The 19,727-nt window shown below is 32.3% G+C and overlaps 1 protein-coding gene across 1 annotated transcript in view; it reads left to right on the forward strand.

Moving 5' to 3' along the window:
* The window catches only part of LOC147073889 (uncharacterized), a 670,186-nt gene that overhangs the window by 35,379 nt on the left and 615,080 nt on the right, over positions 1 to 19,727 (forward strand). The window lies entirely within an intron of this gene.

The raw sequence follows: 19,727 nt of genomic DNA on the forward strand, positions 1-19,727 counted from the left end.
GAAAACTTTTTACGAGTTTGTATAGATGGAAGATAACTATTATTGTAGACGCAAACCAATAATGATTAATTTAAGGCAGCCTATCTATTCTATACACAAGACTGCTATCGGCGACTATTGAGGGTAGTTTTTCATATTTTTGTATTAAAGTATTATAATTTTTACAATAAGTCAGTTGTAATTGTTACAATAAGTGTTATATTTTAACAGCTCCTCTCTTGGCTGTGCTCACTTTTAGAGTGAGATAGATAGTTTTGACTGTTTAGAAGGCTAACTTGTTGTAACAATTATAATACCTCAATACAAGAATATGATAAACTACCCTCGATAACCGCCGATAGCAACCGATAGCAGTCTTTTTGTACAGAATAGATGCGCCGATGTCAATATAAAATTTCGATTTTAATGATTGATTATATTTTTATAATATTAGATTCAGGTGTTAAAAATCTATAAATCGATTTTTTTATTATTAATTAGCTATGTACACCAACACAAGTTTCATCATTAACAGCTAACCAATTGAACGTGTGACCCATTATAAATACTTAGGTATATAGTTCAATGAGAAATGAGACCAGTCTCAGGAAATAAAAACTAGAATTGAGATCGCAAAGAGTGCCTTTCTCAAAATGAGACGCCTTCTTAGCAATCGAGACATTAATCTGGACCTGAGACTGCGTATGGTACTTTGTTATGTTCTGTTATTAATTATTTTCAATTGTATGGAAGTATGGACGCTAAACATGGAGATGTCACGGAGAGTTCAAGCTTTTGACATGTGGCAGTATAGATTCATCATCAAGACTCCTTGGACTGATAGGTGACAAGTTAATGTTGAAGTTCTCAATCGAATGGGAAAGGATCGAAAAGTTCTGCGTAGTATCAAAACAAGAAAACTACAGTACCTTGGCCACTTTTGAGAGGACAAAAGTAGAGCATTCCCCAACTTGTCATCCAAGAAAAGATCAATGGTAGGCGTGGTAGAGAATGACGCCGCATTCCGTCGGTTAAGAACTTCCGTGATTGGCACAAATGTAGCTCCACTGAACTGTTCTGGGTAGCAGATGACAAAATGAAGATCGCCTCGATGGTGACCGACCTCCGCTAGGGGATGGCACAATTAGAAGAAGGAGCTGTGTATACATTAATTTATTTTTAATAAAAATGACAAATACGTATGAAAACTTGAAAAAGATGTATCAAATTTACCATGTGTTGTCTATAATATTATATCCGTGAATAAAGAGCAAAACAAAAGTTTAATTTCTGTGGCGTGTACTCGTCACACATAATCAATTATTTTAGACTATCAGATTTAGATTTTGGCTGTCTCACGAAGAGGGTTCATATTTTTTTTTCGATAAATAAATTTTATCCACTTCCTCAATCTATAACCTGCATGCTTAGGTTTCAAGCACACATTGAAAAACACTACTTCATAAATGGACACGTTACCACTTGAAAATTGCGGGCAATAATATCATATATTATTATTTGGCAAAGATTTATTATTAAAGCTAATGTACTCATTGATTAAAATTAGATTGTAGCATTCATGTATATTTTTAAACTGTTTTCTTCTTAAGTAATAAAGTTATGTTTCTTTGGTGGTTTATGTAAGAGTTTAAGGCATTTATGCGCATTCAGATTAGGGACACTGAGGAAACTGTGGAAGACTTGATAGCCTGTCCGCTTGCTGAATCCACTGTAACATTTACGAGATGGCTATAAAGTGAACTAGAGAACCTTAGAGCGTGACAGAAGACGAAGAAGAGGTTTTTTTTTTTTTTTTAAATATGAAGGTGTTTTTTTTTTCAAATATGTTGCTAAGGGTCGTGAAGGTAATATCATTATGAATGTCGGAGCATGGTTTTTGGCTAAGATGGTTAAAAGGGACCCCAGTTAATGTGACGTGACTTTTAATAACAGGTTCTTGTAAAATTATTTATGTCCAACCGCCACTAACATAATTATGTTAAATGTGCATTAATGTATTTACAAGGATTCTATAAATTCCTTCAAAATTATTGGGCGCATTAATTCAATTAGTTCATTCAATTTTAATAACGTTATAATTATCAATGAAAATTAACGAGACGATCCATGTAATAGTAATTTATTGCAATAGGAAAAAATGTGTGGTGTCTTTATTTTTTAATTGATATTTATATTTAGATTGTAACACCATTAACAGAGCTTATAATAACTATGATTAGACTATTTGACTGTGTCTACCTACGTGTTAAGTTATTTAAAGCAAGAAACGAAATTACCTTCTTAATTTATTGTACTAATTTATCATTTCAAACAAAATACTATAATTTTGGTAGTTTCTCGTCAGAAGTTAGTTTTAAGCTAAATTTTTATAAATGACAAACATGTCTTTCAACTTTAAATAGGCTGTAATATACTACCCTGTATTGGTGAAGACTCCATACTAGACGATTATTTAAAGCCTACCTTCTTAAGACAAATAATTTTTAATTGACTGCTGACTAGATAATTACCTCTTTTAAATAGCATGATAATTATATCGAATGACCACCTAATCTAGCTAGGTGAGTCTTTAGCGTCCAATGTATTAACGTGCTTATTTAAATGATAACTTGATTATTTTATATTCTTGGAATGTATTATACATTACCTGTCAGCTACATGGATATAATTATTGTATCTATTCATACTGGCTCAATAGTATTGGTACTAATACGTATCAGAAACCAACACAATAATACGAAGGCTTCTAGTAATTTCGTACATTTTATGCACACAACACATACAAACAATTTCATACGAATTATAAAAAATACATGTAACCTTAGTAATTTTGTTCCCCTTGTTTAGACCCTTTTTGTATATGTAGACATTCATTTTGGCGTATTGGATTCGTCCTGTGGTCCCGAGGACTGAGCGTCCGACTCTTGTGATATTAAAATTTTCTTGATCGATTTTGAATTGCGTTTGAGATGGTTAAACTTTACAGCCTACTTTCCTTCAAAAGGCACCCTTTGCCACTGCTATTCTGTATACAATAATATGATAACTAGTCCGCATTTTCACATATTTAATATTATTTTTCTTACCGTCGACTGGCTATAAATTCCAGGTTCTATTATTTAATTAATTTATTGGCAATATCTAAATGGTGTAAGGCATAAAGCCCACCAAAAGCGTCGGATCGGGGCGATCACTGCGAAGTAGGCCCGTGAAGCGTAAATACAACCGAAATGTCACTCCTCCCACCCGCGCATTACCCTTCACCAATGTAATCAGAGGCACGAGAAGCACAAAATAATTATTATTTTCAGCGCCTCTCTTAACAAAGCAATAAAATTATTATTTTATTTCTCGGCGGCTTGTAATTCATATTCACGATGACATAATTCTACTAGCAATATATCGCATAGCCAGCAACTAAACAATAACTTCTTTGTTATTAAAATAATGAAGTCGCCCGGCCATTGACAACGTGTCCAGAAGCGGATAAAATAAAACAGCGCGTGCCCCTTTTGCTTGCCGTGTTCAATGGGCTTTGTCATATTTAACAACATAGTATTTTCGTTAATTCGCCCCTCTGAGAAGCCAAAGAACGCGTGAATCATGGGGCGAGCAGACGCAGTGCTTCGTCAAAACCAGTGTGCTCTGCCATATTTGATTACGTTGTATTTTCGATGATTCACATTGAATATGCGCAAGAGCCCCGCACGCCCGATTGTATGTGCACGGCGCCTAAGATTTAATGGGATAATAAAATACGTTTTGTAACTAAAATCTGTATATGGTTTCGATTTGATCTCCCGTAACTTACATCTTTAGTACCATTCATAGTATAAAAATAATAATTAACTCAGTTTAATGTGTAATGTTGCGAATGACACATGACAATGAGGGGAATAATATATAAACTTATATTTTCAAAGCCCTTGCGACCGCTGTTATTTTAACGTTATGGCGTAAATATTTACAAATACGAGCCTTTTATTTTGTAGGCTTTCGTGGAAACGGTAAATAAGAGGCTTACACTCTAGATACGCCACTGATTATTTCTCTTGTTTATTTTTCATGGAAAATTTCCTTTATGTTATTTAATACCAACACATTATATTATCGTGGAAATAGAAAATACAATTTATACACAGAGTGATTACAGTTTTGACGTTGTTTGTGTAGATATATTAGATACAAAATATTGTCATGATTAAATACAGTTTAAAATAATACATAAAAAATATTCTTGTAATGTTATTATTATAATATCAGCTATGTTATTTATCAGTATTGACTTTATGTGTACCGGTAGATATAATTCCATACATATTGAAAATGACAACAGATTTATTTTAGTCATAATATAAATTCTAACGCCCACGGTGGCCACCCGGCTTAAGCGTTGGACTATAACGCCGTGGGTCCTAGGTTCGAATCCTGGGTCTGGAAAATACACATATTGTTTCTCAATTTGTGTGTCAAGGTATGGACCTAATAGGTTGAGCAAGTGGCTGACATCCATTTTTCGTAAAAAAAACAAAATCTGTCAATACAAACCTCTACTCTGTGGAGGTCCATATGATCCTATTAGGATCAGACATGGTCGAAAGAATAAATTCTATGTTATCTGTTTATTAGTAGATAACTATTTTGATTGATACACTATTCTCGAGACTATAAAGACAAAAGATTTCTCTACTTAAGTATTTAATTAAGAAAAAAATACGGATTCTTACATTTCTTCTACTCTTTCAACTATTCAGGAGTATTCCCAAGTCGGTAATTAGTATTTGGGTAACCGTCTTAAGTTAATTTTAATAATTTCACTTTAAAATATTGTATGAGTTATAAGTAGGGCCCGGATTTATATGCTCGTGCATGTTTTGTTAGGGTGTATGCACAGCTATGAGAGTTGCACAGAAATCTGTTTTGAAAAACAGTATCAAAAAATATGTTTTTGTTGTGCATATAAATGCATATTTGAGACGTTAGAGCATATTCGAGACATTAGTGTATATTTCATAAATAAATTCATATTTTAGAGCTTTTGAATTTAAAATTTAAGTTTTTTTTAAATTATTTTATAGAAATATAATTAAGTTTGGAAGTTAGTTTGGATGCACTTGCATTTATAATGCCATTTCCGAGCTGTAGATTTATCAGAAAAAGTGAAGTCAACTCGGGCACTATCATTTAAAGTTTGCCCAATTACCTCTGTGGACGTTGAGAGGTCGTTTTCCGCATATAAACAAACTACTGACAGATAGGTGTGCGGAAAAATTTAATGCCAGAGCATAATATTGAAAAAAATATTGTAATATTGTAATATTTTTTTCGGGCAAAAAACAGAAAATAGTATTTAGGAATAGTTAAGTGTGTCGTTTTCGTTTTTTAAGGTATGTTTGGTTTACATTGCTTTTATTATTCAATTATGTGTACTTGTGAAAAAAATATTTTGAACATTGTAATTGATTAACTTTATATTCATTGTTTGTTTTTTTGTTCTGATATCGTATTATGTTGAAAAATTATTAATTAGTTATTCGATTTTTTGTCAGTAATATTGGGTAAAGTGGGTATTTACAATTTTTATTTACAATTCACAAAAATGACAATTTTTAACTGCATATTTCTTCGGTTTTAGTGCACATTTTATTGATTTTATGTGCATGCATATAATCATGTTTTTTGTTGCATACAAGTCCGCTCCCTAGTTATAAGCCGTCAATTCAAAATTTAATACCATATTATTTGCAATTATGTACTATTCAATAGAAATATTTAAATGTGAATTTCACGATTAATTTAATAAAGACAATGAGGGAATTATTTTAATTATGAAAAGTATTATAATTAGTGGAATATTCATATTTGGATATTTAATCCATTTTAAGACAAAAATAAGTTCCAATTATCATTCAAAGACGGAGCTTGTGGACTACTTAACTGTTATACTCTGATTGCAAGGATTATATCGTGGGATTGCTCAACGATAATTTATGTATTTAAAGTTAACAACAGATTATGACGTGTCTATATTATATAAATATGTATGCTATAAAAAATATTCAAGGCCATCCGATATAAATAGAACGTGCACATAAAGCACAAAGAAATTAACAGTATGCTTGACTTTAGAGGGTATAACAAACTGACAAATTGTAATTAGGTACTCAATAACATGATTTTGATACTTACCAACTTTTGGCAGAAAGACCACGATATTCTTCATTGGGTACACTCATGTAATATAATGAATCCTAGCACACAATAATAATATGCTGATTGAAAAAAACGCGAATTCAACCCAGTCGCAAGATAACGCATTTTAAATCACATAATAATATAATTTATTTAAATATGAAATAATTAAATAAATTAGTTAAGTGCCTAGGTACAATGCATCTGAAATGAATAATGATATCAACTGTTAATAGGAAAAAGGACTAGTTTTCGGTCAAAGATAATAATATACTATAAACATAAACCTTAAGTGTATGAAGATAATTATTTTGATGTTTTATGTTTCGATATTAATTATTCAAGTAATTAATGAACATAGGTACCAATATAAATGACGGTTAAGTCTTTTTCCCCCACTTCACTTCCAACCTAAAAAATAGTGTTTAAACTTAGATAATTATTCGGCATTTCCAGTTAATATTCTTTGAACACAGCGTGTATTTAGTCGTGTTCAAAGTTATTTGCCAATAAAACCTATTTTGAAAAAGTCTGTGGGTTAACTCCTTTTTCCTTTCTATAGTCGATATGTTATGGTAGTATTACACATATAGAACGATGAGTAACCTGCACGTGATAGTAGATATCTAACTTTGGAGCAACTTATATTGAAAGAGGCAAAATAACAAAACATGTTTAAAAAGTTTTAAAAGAATATGAACCAGCATATTATACGTCTTCAGATAAGGTTCACTACAGTCAGGTCACGGCACTAAACTGGAAATTTGAATCGTAGTGCTAGTTATTGCTCATGCTTCAAACGTAATATGGTAAACGTTTTGAAGAAAACTATAATTGTTTTATATTGGAATAAATAGTACCTAATACATTTTAACGAAATATGCAGTTACAGTGTACCAAAGCATTTAAAGATCATCAATAACTATCACCACGATCGTAACTCGCAATTCACTGCAGCGACCAGACAAGTGGACAATGGCACCAGAGAAAGGTGCGCTGTCACTAATATACCATAGTGAATAAGAGGAAGACACAAAATAACCAATTTTGTAAATTTCGCCATGAAATATTTTATGGGCGCCATCTATCAAAACGCATCCCAGTAGAATCTGTATCACGATTTAAGTTATGGAAAATAAACATGCGGGGGGAGGAGCATGGGCGAGGTACGGTTACCCGCGTCAATACGTCATCGGAGACCATTTCCGCCCAATTTCCGCCACTTTTTGCGCCTTTTTCCGCCCCCCTGACTTTATCAATCATTTTGATGAGGGACAGGACATGTTCATTTCGCGGGCTTTTGTTTGAAAGAAAGTGACAGAATCGAGCCAACGGACGTATGATTAATGAATCGAATATCAAAAAAGGAAATCTATATTCATATTTATTATCATTTTATTTCTGTTGATGTTAGGTTCTACTTTTTTGGCCGCTTGAGAGGTTTTCTCGTACAATACCTGAAAATTCAATAAGAAAAATTCGAATAATATATTAATACTCATATATTGAAAGACTCAGGAAAATAAGATTTCAATAATGTAATTTTCTAAACAACAATGAAGGTATACTGATTTGGGGAGACGGTGTAGTGATGAAAGTCGAGATTGGAGGTTGCTCCAATGAATGGAGGAGCGAGTTTACTACTGACGAGTGAATAAGAACAATGGTAAAATGACAGGGCAAAGTAATGATACTGTTCCGAGTTCCGAGACTCGGTGGAAGAGAATACTAAACTTCAACTACCAACTTAGTAAAAATATTAATTTAAAGTTTTAATTAAAATTATTTATTATTGAAGGTGACAGTGATCATTCATAAAAGTATTAGTGGTTTATTTTTATGGGTACAAGTACGTATATGTTTGAATATACGCCTTTGATGTTAGTTGCGGGGATTTTGTTATGCGTTTGGCAATTTGTGAGAAATATGCATCGTTTTAAGTTTTTGGAATAACATAATAATTATAAGTACCTATGATTGATTTGAACTGTTTCGACCAATGACATTATTAATGGACGACACACTCAATACTGTAGCTAGCAAGTAAATTAGCGCATTCGCATGTATAGGTAGACGTCACACAATTTCCATTGTGCGATATCACGCATCGGGAATTTATAGCAATACGACCTTTATTGCAATGGCGTTAGAGCAGCGTTTCTAATGTTAATGTTTATTTGAGCGAACCTGTTCAAACCGAAACATTCGGTAGACCCAACAAAAAGCATCAGGAATTTATAGCAATATCACCTTTATTGTAATGGTGTTAGAACAGATTATGCCATTCGGCAGACCCGACAATAAAGTGAGTGTCATTTTTTTCCCAGATAATTCGTCCATATTAACAGAATGCTTACGGGCCCTTTTAATTAATTTTGTAATTAACGTGTTCATTTGAATTTGAAAAGTAATTAGGAAAAACACAATTTTGTGCGGCCCGTAAGCTATGGGTTAATGCCATTGGTTTCGACGCACTCTTTTAAATCTTATAGAAAAACTATTGCGTAATATACCTACGTCAAAGATTTATCAAGTTTACCAAGTTCGTATCAAAAAGTTAGTAAAAAGGGGAATATTTCTTACGAAAACTGTGGTTATCTCGACGTGTGAAGTATTCGTCTTTATAGCTATTAAGCGGAAAACATGGGTGGTAAAATGGTTGCAGTACTGATAAACAACTGACTTAAACTTCTTTTTAGACGCTAGGTTAAAAAATCCGCCCCCCGGAGTCCATGCTTTCTATCCGATTTATCGCCAGGATACATGCGTTATAATCCCGAACGGCTTCGACAATAACCGTTAAAAATGAACACTAAATCAAATTTTATTGTTTACAAGTGTTATCATTCTCCGTTATTTCGCGCCTTTTTTCAACACCTTTCGCAGCCGACCGCCAGATGTCCGCGGCGAGATTTTTTTGTTCGTTTTTTTTCGTGGGACAATCTGCAGAATTCGAAGTCGTAAATAACCTATTTCGGGCTGATAAAACGAATATAAACAGGAAAATTAACTGTGTTGACTGTGTGGTTACAGTCAAAGTGCTTCAGTACTTCGAAAAGCTACGAAGATTAAAAAAAATAATGTTAGTTTTAAACGGTGGGAGAGTAGGTACACAAAAAATAAGTTTGCTTGTTTTTTAGTAGCAAATAAAAGAACATCGTTTTGGAAAATAAACGAGATAATTCGATTTTCAAATGATTTTTTTTATCGCGTTTTCACATATTTTACCTAATCAATATTTTGACTTGTCCGTCTAGTGATAATAGTCTACATACTATTTATTGTCATCATAGTATTATATATATAGCACTATAGCCTTGCTTTAGGATGCCGCCCCCCCCCCGGCTAGGATCTTTGGCAGGCTCCCTATGTATAGCTAAGGGTAAAGTCATTGTCAAGCTCCACAGTAGCGTTTTCCAAAATTTGGACCATTTAATACGCGGTAAAATTAAGGTGTATTTTAGCGATGTTTTGTATTTTTTAATACATCCACCTGAATTATAGAGTTATTGAGTTATACAATTAAAAATTGCATCGCATAACCACATATTTTAAAATATTAACACCATTTAAGTAAAATAGTGCCGCGATAACTTCTTAACTATAATATTTTATTATCCAAAAATATTACTTTATTGATTTTTAAGTCGATAGCTGTTTCGGTTGAAACACCATTGTCAAGACTACCTCTCGACAAATTAAAAAAAAACACCTGTGGAATTTATTATCTATATTTGTATTACAACCTTGATGAAATCACTCACAATAGTTGCTGCCACGTATATCCATCGAAATTTGTAAACTGTGCACCTTGGGTATCATTGTATAACGGCATTTGTTCAGCCCATTGCCATTTAATCTGCTTAGCGACCTCCATCACATCGCGTAATCTTATCTGCTTCCTTATCCATTGGTTTCGTTTATGATCTTTACGCGTTATGCTCAACATACACATTTTCATGCCACGTTGCGCTACTCGTAATTTTTGGATTTCTATTAGATTATAAAGAGTCCATATTTTTTCACATGCATACGTGAACGTTAGTAAGACACATTAAGACACAATGGGAGGTCAGTTTTGAAGATACTATTCAGGCACCAAAATGCACTCCATACGTATTATATTATTGGGTCTACGACGATTTGGCACCGGACAACTGGACGCCACGGAATTCGAAAATAAATAGACGTTAGGTACTTATAGGTACTTAAAAAAATATTTAATATTATTATTTATATTTCAATGATTATATTATGATTTAATAGTTGGTAAGAATGTAAATATGCAGACGTAAACAATGATTTAATCGTGCATATGTTTAAGTTCCAACGAAAAAAGAGTTTTTTATTTTATATAAAGCTTTAGGCATGGTAATTCTCAATCCGCGATAAAGAAAACATTGTGTTAAAAGTAAAATGAATTCAAACTACTGAGTAGTAGATATAAACTGATTAAAATACCTCGTCTAAACGTGTCTACGACAGTGCGGCGTCCAATTGTCCGGAGGCCAGTCGTCCCATTCCCATATTATTAGTATATTATGTAAAACAATTTATTATATATGTTCAGTTAGTATAGAGACTATACTAAATCTTGTGACATTGGATAGGTCTTTATTTGCATGTACACACTTATGTATTGTCTTTATGTCACAGACACGTTTCCAATAAAAAACGAAATATGATAAACGATCCCACACGAGTTGTACAGGAACAAATACTAAAAACTCTATACGACTTCAATACAAATATTAACAGTTTTCTTTAGCATATTCTATACGGTGAAAGGTAATAAAAGTGACATAAAATGCTCATATCTTAAATTTCTGGATATTATTGAATGTGCTGAAAATATAAATTCAGCACGATGAAGCATATTGAAAAATCATATTTTATAGAGGTAACATCATATACATGACGTACACTATACATATAGTAATACTTTACCATATTGGTATGACTTTATTGTAATGGTTTTAAAACAAAGCTTTCACTAATTTATGATATTTGAATTAGTTATTTTGACAGTTGCAGCCACCTTCACAACATCAATAAGATATCTAATAAACTATTTATAATAAAAGATTTATGAATGTAACATGCTTACTGAATAAACATAATTTAAAAACACGTAGGAGAAATAAATATTAGGTACCTATAGAAAAAGTCCTGCTAGGTGTCATATTTTTTTACTGGTGGTTATACATTTCTCTGACTTCAAATTATATGTTCAATAAGATATCTAAGCAACTTTAAAGTTATTACAGAAATAATTACAAAATAAAAAGAACTTTATATATACGACGTTTTTAAATTTTCTGCTGAATCATATAAACTTGACAATTCTATTTATTAATAAAAACTTTTTATTGTACTTGATAGAAATACTGAATAAATATTATAGAATACTGAAATGTCATTTTGACATTTAATATTGATTTCCATAGTAACCCACTTAGCAACCAATAATAGTGAGTAGTAAATATTATTTTTAACGATTTTTTTCCGAATCATACAAAACAGATTTAACTGAAAATTAATTCAATTCTGCTTAAAGATGGCCAAAAGTATATTCTAAAAGCTTAAAATGTCTAATAATTTATTCAGTATTTCTATCAAGTACAATAAAAAGTTTTTATTAATACATAGAATTGTCAAGTTTATATGATTCAACAGAAAATTTAACAACGTGGTTTATATAAAGTTCTTTTTGTGTTGTAATTATTTTTAATTATTTTTCCCATTGTTAAAATACCTATTGGAATGACAAAATATGTATTATAACTAAAACAAAAAATCATGTATTTAAGGCTTATTAACATAATAATTGTAATTCATTTATACTTCAGTAACAGTTTTAAAGGGAAAAGAAATGATACTAAATCACCGAAATGTGACCTGAGTCAATATGTTTTACATCGCACGATCCAGCGACATCGCGAAGTAAATAAAGCGGAAAATATTTCAGGCTTTATCGCCTCCTGATGGAAGGTGACAGTGGCCGTTTGCCGCCGGATTTATGATAATCGAAAAAGCTCCGTTACGCGAATTCGTATGAGCTTTTTTCTGTGGAATAATAATAGGGCAATGTTTCGTAGCGTAAGGGGTGATTGGATTTGTACAAAAAGCTCTCAGAGAACGGATGAATAGTCTATTCGGGTAGGTACGGTTAAGCATTTACTACATTAGGCAACGTTTTACTTATGACATGTTTTGATTTCATGTTAGATATTGATTCATTTATAGGACAAATGACACAACAATATAGTTATAAATAATAACAAGATAAAAAGAACTTTTTATATAAAACGTTTTTAAATTTTCTGTTAAATCATATAAACTTGACTTGACTAGCTTAACGACCAAAAAAAATTGTACTTGATAGAAATAATACTGAAATGTCATTTTGTCATTCATATTGATTTCCATAGTAACGTACGTATATATTAATAATTTAGTTGCTATGACCATCCGCATAGCAACCAATAATGGTGTTGAAATAACTTTTCATACAAAATAGAATTAACTGAAAATTAATTCAATTCTACTTAAAAATGGCTAAAAGTATAAAAAAATGCATTGGCATCGTGTTCTGATATATTCTAAAAGTTTCAAATGTCTAGCTAGTCGGGGAGTTGGATAAAAATTGATTGCAAGATTTGTACTGGACAAAGAACCACCGGACAAATAAGAATACGAGCTAAGAAAAACGTTGTAATGATAAAACTAACATAACAAGAAAAGCTTTGATCCATATTTTTGTGAGAAGTTTTCTATAATTTTACATAAATTTAAAAATGTTAGTAATATCATTTGTATATGTATGTATAAACGTTTACATTTATTAATCAAATAAGACTTAACTCATTTAGTTTTAACACCACGGCTGGCGCATTTAAATGTGGTAATTAAAAGTTCAACAGTGATAGGTAGGCTCTTCTGTAATGTTATTATGTCATTTTATTAATGTATAAATAATTTATATTATGCAGTATAAATATCGATACCTGACAGCAACAGTGAGATAAGTAAACAATATTAGTTTAGAGATAATACGAATAAAACCACATATATAATATTTATTTTGTTATGTCTCCAGTTTATAATTTTATTATTAATAGATAATAGTGGTAAATTACGGTACAGTTATTTGATTTATGTCACTGTTGCTTTGAAGTTACAGAACATTATATAAATGCAACATTACTATTTTCCATTTAAATGGGGTATTTTATTTTAAATCTCAGTGATTTATTATGTAGGTATAGTAATGAGCAATCGATTGGCATACTTCTCAAAATCGACTTGTTTACATTATCTCAGTGCTGCTATCAGGTAGCGTTATTTATTATACGTACCTACATAATTATATCGAAAGATCTCCAATAACCTCAAATTGAAGTTATCTATTATAAGTGGACAGTAGGTATCGCTAGAAAAATATTAACATTTAAAATAAATATATTTAAAAAAAAAATCCTTAGGGTTTCTTAATTTGTCACTACTATGAATAATTATTTCTTCTTTTGACCATGCCCGATCCTAATAGGATCATATGGGCATCCACAGAGTGGAGGTTTGTATTAACAGATTTTATTTTTACGCGAAATGGATGTCAGCCACTTGCTCAACCTATTAGGACCATACTCTGACTCATGCACAAATTGAAAAACAATATGATAATTATTTAATTAATAATTATTTATACAATATATATTCTTGGACCTGAGAGATAAGCATCGATCGTTTTTAATTATTTCTGAAATTCTATGTAGATTCGGTCCGCCTCACAAAGAGATTTCAGATTTTTGTTTTACGAGAAATGGATGTTAGCCACTTACTTGACCTATTGGATCCATGTTCTAGAAAACTCAACTCAAAAAATGCGTTTTTTGAAAAGGTTTTTCCCTGTTAGGACTTATAATGACGTAATCATTAGATTTACGGTATAGTTTCATGTACGTATGACTTATGCGTAGTGTTTATCTAAAAATATTCTAAATGATTTCACTACAATATATCTAGATACAATAATATTGGTTCAGTCAGTCTTGGCATAGGTAGTTTTATAGATATACATATTTACATTACATGTGAATGTTTTGGTTTTAATACAAGTCGGCTACGTTCAGTGTTAAGTAAGTAATTATTAAATAATGGCATCTATTCATAACAAATCCATGATTCAAAGTTTATTAAAATAATATATTATATGCCTTAATTTAATAATGTTCTGTTAATTTGAGTGAAACTAAAAATTTGTTGAACAACTTGTGCATTTAAAAGAGGTATGGACGATAATATCGAGAAGTTTTTTACAGATGTGTTTTCAACACGAACGGCACTGATATCTTCGCAGTTTTTGTGTGTTTTACTTTCATATATTATTTAGCTTTATATGTATTTGTTCACTACCCTATTAATTGATCTAATTAATGATTGATGCTCCTGCATCCTAGTAGATCCTTAAAAATATCGCATTGCAATCACCCTTTACGTTTCTATTGTTTTTTTGTTCGTGAAATAAACAAAATAATAATGCATTATTTACTGCCATCGGTACGCGAACGAGGGAATATACAGTTAAAACAAAACGTATCGACCTTTTTTGTAAAAATATGATCAATCGTTCACGATCCGGTGGCAGAATTAAAAAAGGTTTCCAAACATACTCGATTTTTGAACTAAGCATTTCATTGAATGGCTCCCCAGTGTGATATTATCGCGCCCCGTTGAACTTTTTTTGTACTATTAAAAAAATCAAATGTTTATCTTGAATTTATGATATATTTACTTATAATAGCACGACGAAGTTTTATTTAGGAATCAATGATGCCCAATAATAATTAAAATATAGTTGTTTTGAAATACGTAAAAAAAACCTAAGCTTATTCGAAACGGAAGTTCAACGAATGTACATAATATGATCGATGAGTCATAATAAAAGCAACTGACATCAGCTGGAAGGCAAACAAAAACCTGGCCGACCTGATGGAGTCGAGTTAGATTTTTAAACCACGATCGTCTTTAAATGGAAGAAAGCGGCTTTAGATGAATCTGGCTGGAAACAGCCTGCTGCGGGAGGAGGGCAAGCCATAAAGAAGAAGATGAACGTGCTATTTTATAGCACTCAAATTGTAGAATGGAATGGCAAACGGCGATACGTTTAATCATGTAATAGTTTAGGAAAGTGTAGAGGAAAACCACAGAAACATATTTATTACGAAAAATCTTTAAGAAAAACATGGCGTTGGACAGTACTCAAACCTGCATTCATCGTGTTTCGGCCAATATACTTTACCAATTTAGCCACCAGCACCCTACCTAATTAATATTATATTATTATTATATTAATTAATAAAATATTATACTATATGTTCTTTTTCAATAAGTTGAGCAAGATGTGGCTGTCATTCATTTTTCTTAAAAACATCAATCTTTTAATACAACCTGCACTGCTCGGAGGTCCATATTATGATTTTCTTATGATTGGACATCGTTAATAGTAAAATAATATTATTAATCCTATAAGTATTACTGACTACTACATATGCACTGTGGCCCCATTGCCTACATAAATCCCAAAGATAGGTACTCTTCACTACTAGTGACATTATAGACCAGTGGTTCTTATGTAAAATTTAGCTGTGGCCGCACAATAAATGAAATTTGACAGTTCTATGGAAACGTCTAGTGGCCGCACCAAACTTCACTTTTGTTGTGATTCAAACAATTAAAGCTAAATTTTATTTACTAAAAAAAACGGATCAATTTATGTATAGCCATGTCCATTCAATAAAAGACATTTGCAAATTTTAGTACATACCTATTTATTTAAAAATAATGCGTATGGAAATTCCTCAATACACATTTTTTCCAATGCGAGCCGCATGGCTGCTTCTAAGTTTACATCATTCTGTCAACTGGCTTTGATATTTGTTTTTTATGAAGTGCACTACACTGAATGATCGTTCACAGTATTCAGTAGTAGGAAAAATCGACAATATTAATAAAGCAATTGTTGTCAATTCTTTGAATTGACTTGATTGTTGGTCAACGTATAACTTCGACCAAAATTTTGTAACCGTGGTATTATTAAAATGGTTTTTAAGTACTTGCATATTTAAAGTTAGCCCAGTAATTAAATTTAATACTGAAAATGATGTTAATCTCGTCTGCAGTCCTATGAAATTTTCATTTGTCATCATCAGAAAAGGCGATGTTACGAAAGAAAGAGTTTAAAAAAAAATCAATTCTTTGAAGCTTTTATCAAGTTCCAAATTTAGAGATTGAAAACACGATTATTTTAAGCTTTAAGAATCGCTAAAAGAAGATAAAACAGAAAAATTGTCATTTTCAACTTCTGAAACGAGACTTTTCCGGTGGTGGTGGCCGCACATGAGAACCACTGTTATAGACCGAATGAAATTATTGAAGATACATTATTCAATTACACACCTACCTAAACCCTTTTAAAAATTGTGTTAATTAAATAGCTTTTCTGTATGTTATCACTGTTGGAAGCATTAATGCATTAGTCATATGATGGGGGATATAGTAAATATTTTGAAAGATTGTAACAAGGTATTTCAGGAGCTCTTTACTTTCAATATTCGACTAAGCGCATGGCGGGATTATTGAAGTTAATGGCCCCACCAAACCACACCCGGTCTTAATCGGGCGTACCACGGGACCCTACGTTTGGTGTGAAGCATCATTTTTTTATAACTGGGAAAGTCTCAGGAGCAGTTATCCAAAACTAAGGTCGCCATGCACTCAAATGTGTTTTGACTGAATTTACATGACTTTACGTTAAGGTACCCATTGGAGAGATGAACACGTAGTGGCAATATTAAAAAGTGTAGTAAGTAACAAATTACCCACCATTGCCTACCTAATTTCAAAAGACATCCTTCACTACCAGTGACATTATTGACTAAATGAAATTATTGAAGATTCATTTCATCGCACACCTACTTTTACCGTTTTGAGGATTATAGTTTAATATTATATTTTTTAGGTACTGTTCGGTTAAAGCGGATACAGCGGAAAACGCATTTGAAAATAGCCGATAAACTGGATTATTTGTTAGTTTGGGTTAGTTTAGGTTCGGTTAGGTTAGGTTTGGTTAGGTTAACTAACAAATAATCCAGTTTATCGGCTATTTTCAAAATGCGTTTTCCGCTGTATCTGCTTTAACCGAACAGTACCATTTTTTTATATTTTATCACTATTGGAAGCATTAAGACGATACATTAGTGAAACGGCAAATAATTTTCAACTATAGGCGCGACGAAATTTTGGACTCGCTGGCATTCGGAGAACGAACGTCGAGGTGTGAATACGTCAATTTGTATCGTGATGGCGACGGGGGTATTAATTCTTAAATCGTGTAAAGATGACTAAAAACGTTACCCATTTACTTGAAGCAGAAAACATGTCAATGAATATATTATTATTGTTACTCATAGAACATTAAATGGACGCATGTTGGATTTATATGACAAATTATATTGCGTTCGGCATGCGTCATTTGCACCCGCGATCCCCAATCCGCGCATCGCCGAGCCACGATCTTTTTAGACAATGCCTCAACTGAGGTATAGCCTTAATGCATTAGTCATATGGTGGGAGATATTGAAAATATTTTGAAAGATTGTAACAAGGTATTTCAGTAGCTCTTTACTTTCAATATTCGACTAAGCGCAGGGCGGGATCGGGAGATATTTCCGCCCTCCCAATCGGTTGACAGTCGCTAGGGCCGATTGAATATATCAATCGAAGGAAAGCGGAGCTAACAAAGGCGGACGCAAATCGACTGGAGAGACTCCTCGGACCCCTGGGCCGGTGGTTATCCATCATTTCACTTCTCTGTGAGGGGTCGGCCGACCCTTACGACCCCTAATTTGTCCCAGGCTATGAATTTATCGGACATGATTTGGCAATCGTGAAACCCCATTACCGTAAAGGAAGCGGCCATTTTTCTCAGTTCTTTCATCATTTTCACCGTCGATATGCGTGAAAAATAGACCCGATCACATGCCAATGTGAAGGGAATGCCTTTTTTTATTTGTCGTTTAGTTTATTTTTGACAGTCTTCCATGAATTATCAACGGGTCGTATCCCGCATATGGCCGTGAAAAGTTTGAGAAAGGACATAATTAATAAAAAAAATCACTTTGTATCCTAAATATTCCACGTACCTTTAGATTCAATAAACATCACCTGCTACATTTCTGATTTACCTATTTAAAAAAAATACTTATTATTATCAGTGGCGTGCGTCCATAGATGCTGTATATGCTCCACATCCACGGAAATAATTGATATCGTACTAGTACTACGTTACACTATGTACGAGTAGGTAATTATTGTATTTTTTTCTTAAATTTACTGTTAAAAGTTCTATATATAACACGACGTATTTTTTTGAAATAGGTATATCAGTGGCTTCCATGACAAAAGAGAACAGTCACAAAACAGAACAGTAATAAAACAGAACAACGATAAATATAACCATGACCTTTCAGGAAAAATATAAATTTAATATTGAAATTGTCCTATCTCTATTATGTTGATAAATTTTTAATAGCACAGATTTTCAATACGCCATAATAAATAAAATTATATACCTAATTTCTGCATTCCTAATCGCTAACAACTTTGCTATGAGTAATGAGAAAATAATTTGTACCCAAGACAAATGACGAATGAACCTCTACCAAATTATTTAGTTAAACCATGCAAATGTGCAACTGCCGTACATTATCATGTAGTTATAAGAAATCGGCTTTGACATGTATATCATTGTGCAAATGTGTAAGTAGTGTTTGTAAAAACTGTGATCATGATACTTAAAGCAGCTTGAACACTTGACTTGTTTCTTTTTTTTTTTTTTAAATAAATGTGTACTTAGTGTGGTTAGTGGTTATCGTTATTTCATTTATTCACCTACCTATATGTGCAACCTACACTGTTTCTGGATTAACCATAATACTAAAACTAATGTCATATGCATAGATATAGTACAGAAACCAATCTGGGTGATTCTATACAAAAATGCTACTAAATAAAATAATTTAAGCCAAGGAGGATCCTAAGAATCGATAATTTTGAACACATTGCACTACCCGCTATTTTTATTTTTTTAAATGGGACGAAACGTTCTAGACCATGCCGATGGCGTGGTACAATTATTGCATTTTCAATCAATCCCTGATTCGGTCTTGGTTTTATTGAAGAACTCAGAACAATTTTTAGTGGGTTATAAGAAAAAGAATTAAAAGCTCAATAAAAAAAAATTTGACCACTAATATCGCCTGGCAATATCGACATTATATATCTTTGTGACCACTAGAACCTATTCCAATCGTCAGAATGTTATGTATACGAAAAGTCTATGGGATCCTGCACTATATGGAATATTACAACTGCCAACGACATACGAGACACTGTCATTTTTTATCGTAAAAAATAAATGTCAACTAAATTGCTAATAATAAGATAGATTATTATGTAAGTAAGTACGTTATGGA

Source organism: Rhyacophila brunnea, unplaced genomic scaffold (genome assembly GCF_057557595.1).
Source record: "Rhyacophila brunnea isolate RB1 unplaced genomic scaffold, BYU_Rbru_1.0 scaffold_17, whole genome shotgun sequence".
In the NCBI taxonomy this organism is placed as follows: domain Eukaryota; kingdom Metazoa; phylum Arthropoda; class Insecta; order Trichoptera; family Rhyacophilidae; genus Rhyacophila; species Rhyacophila brunnea.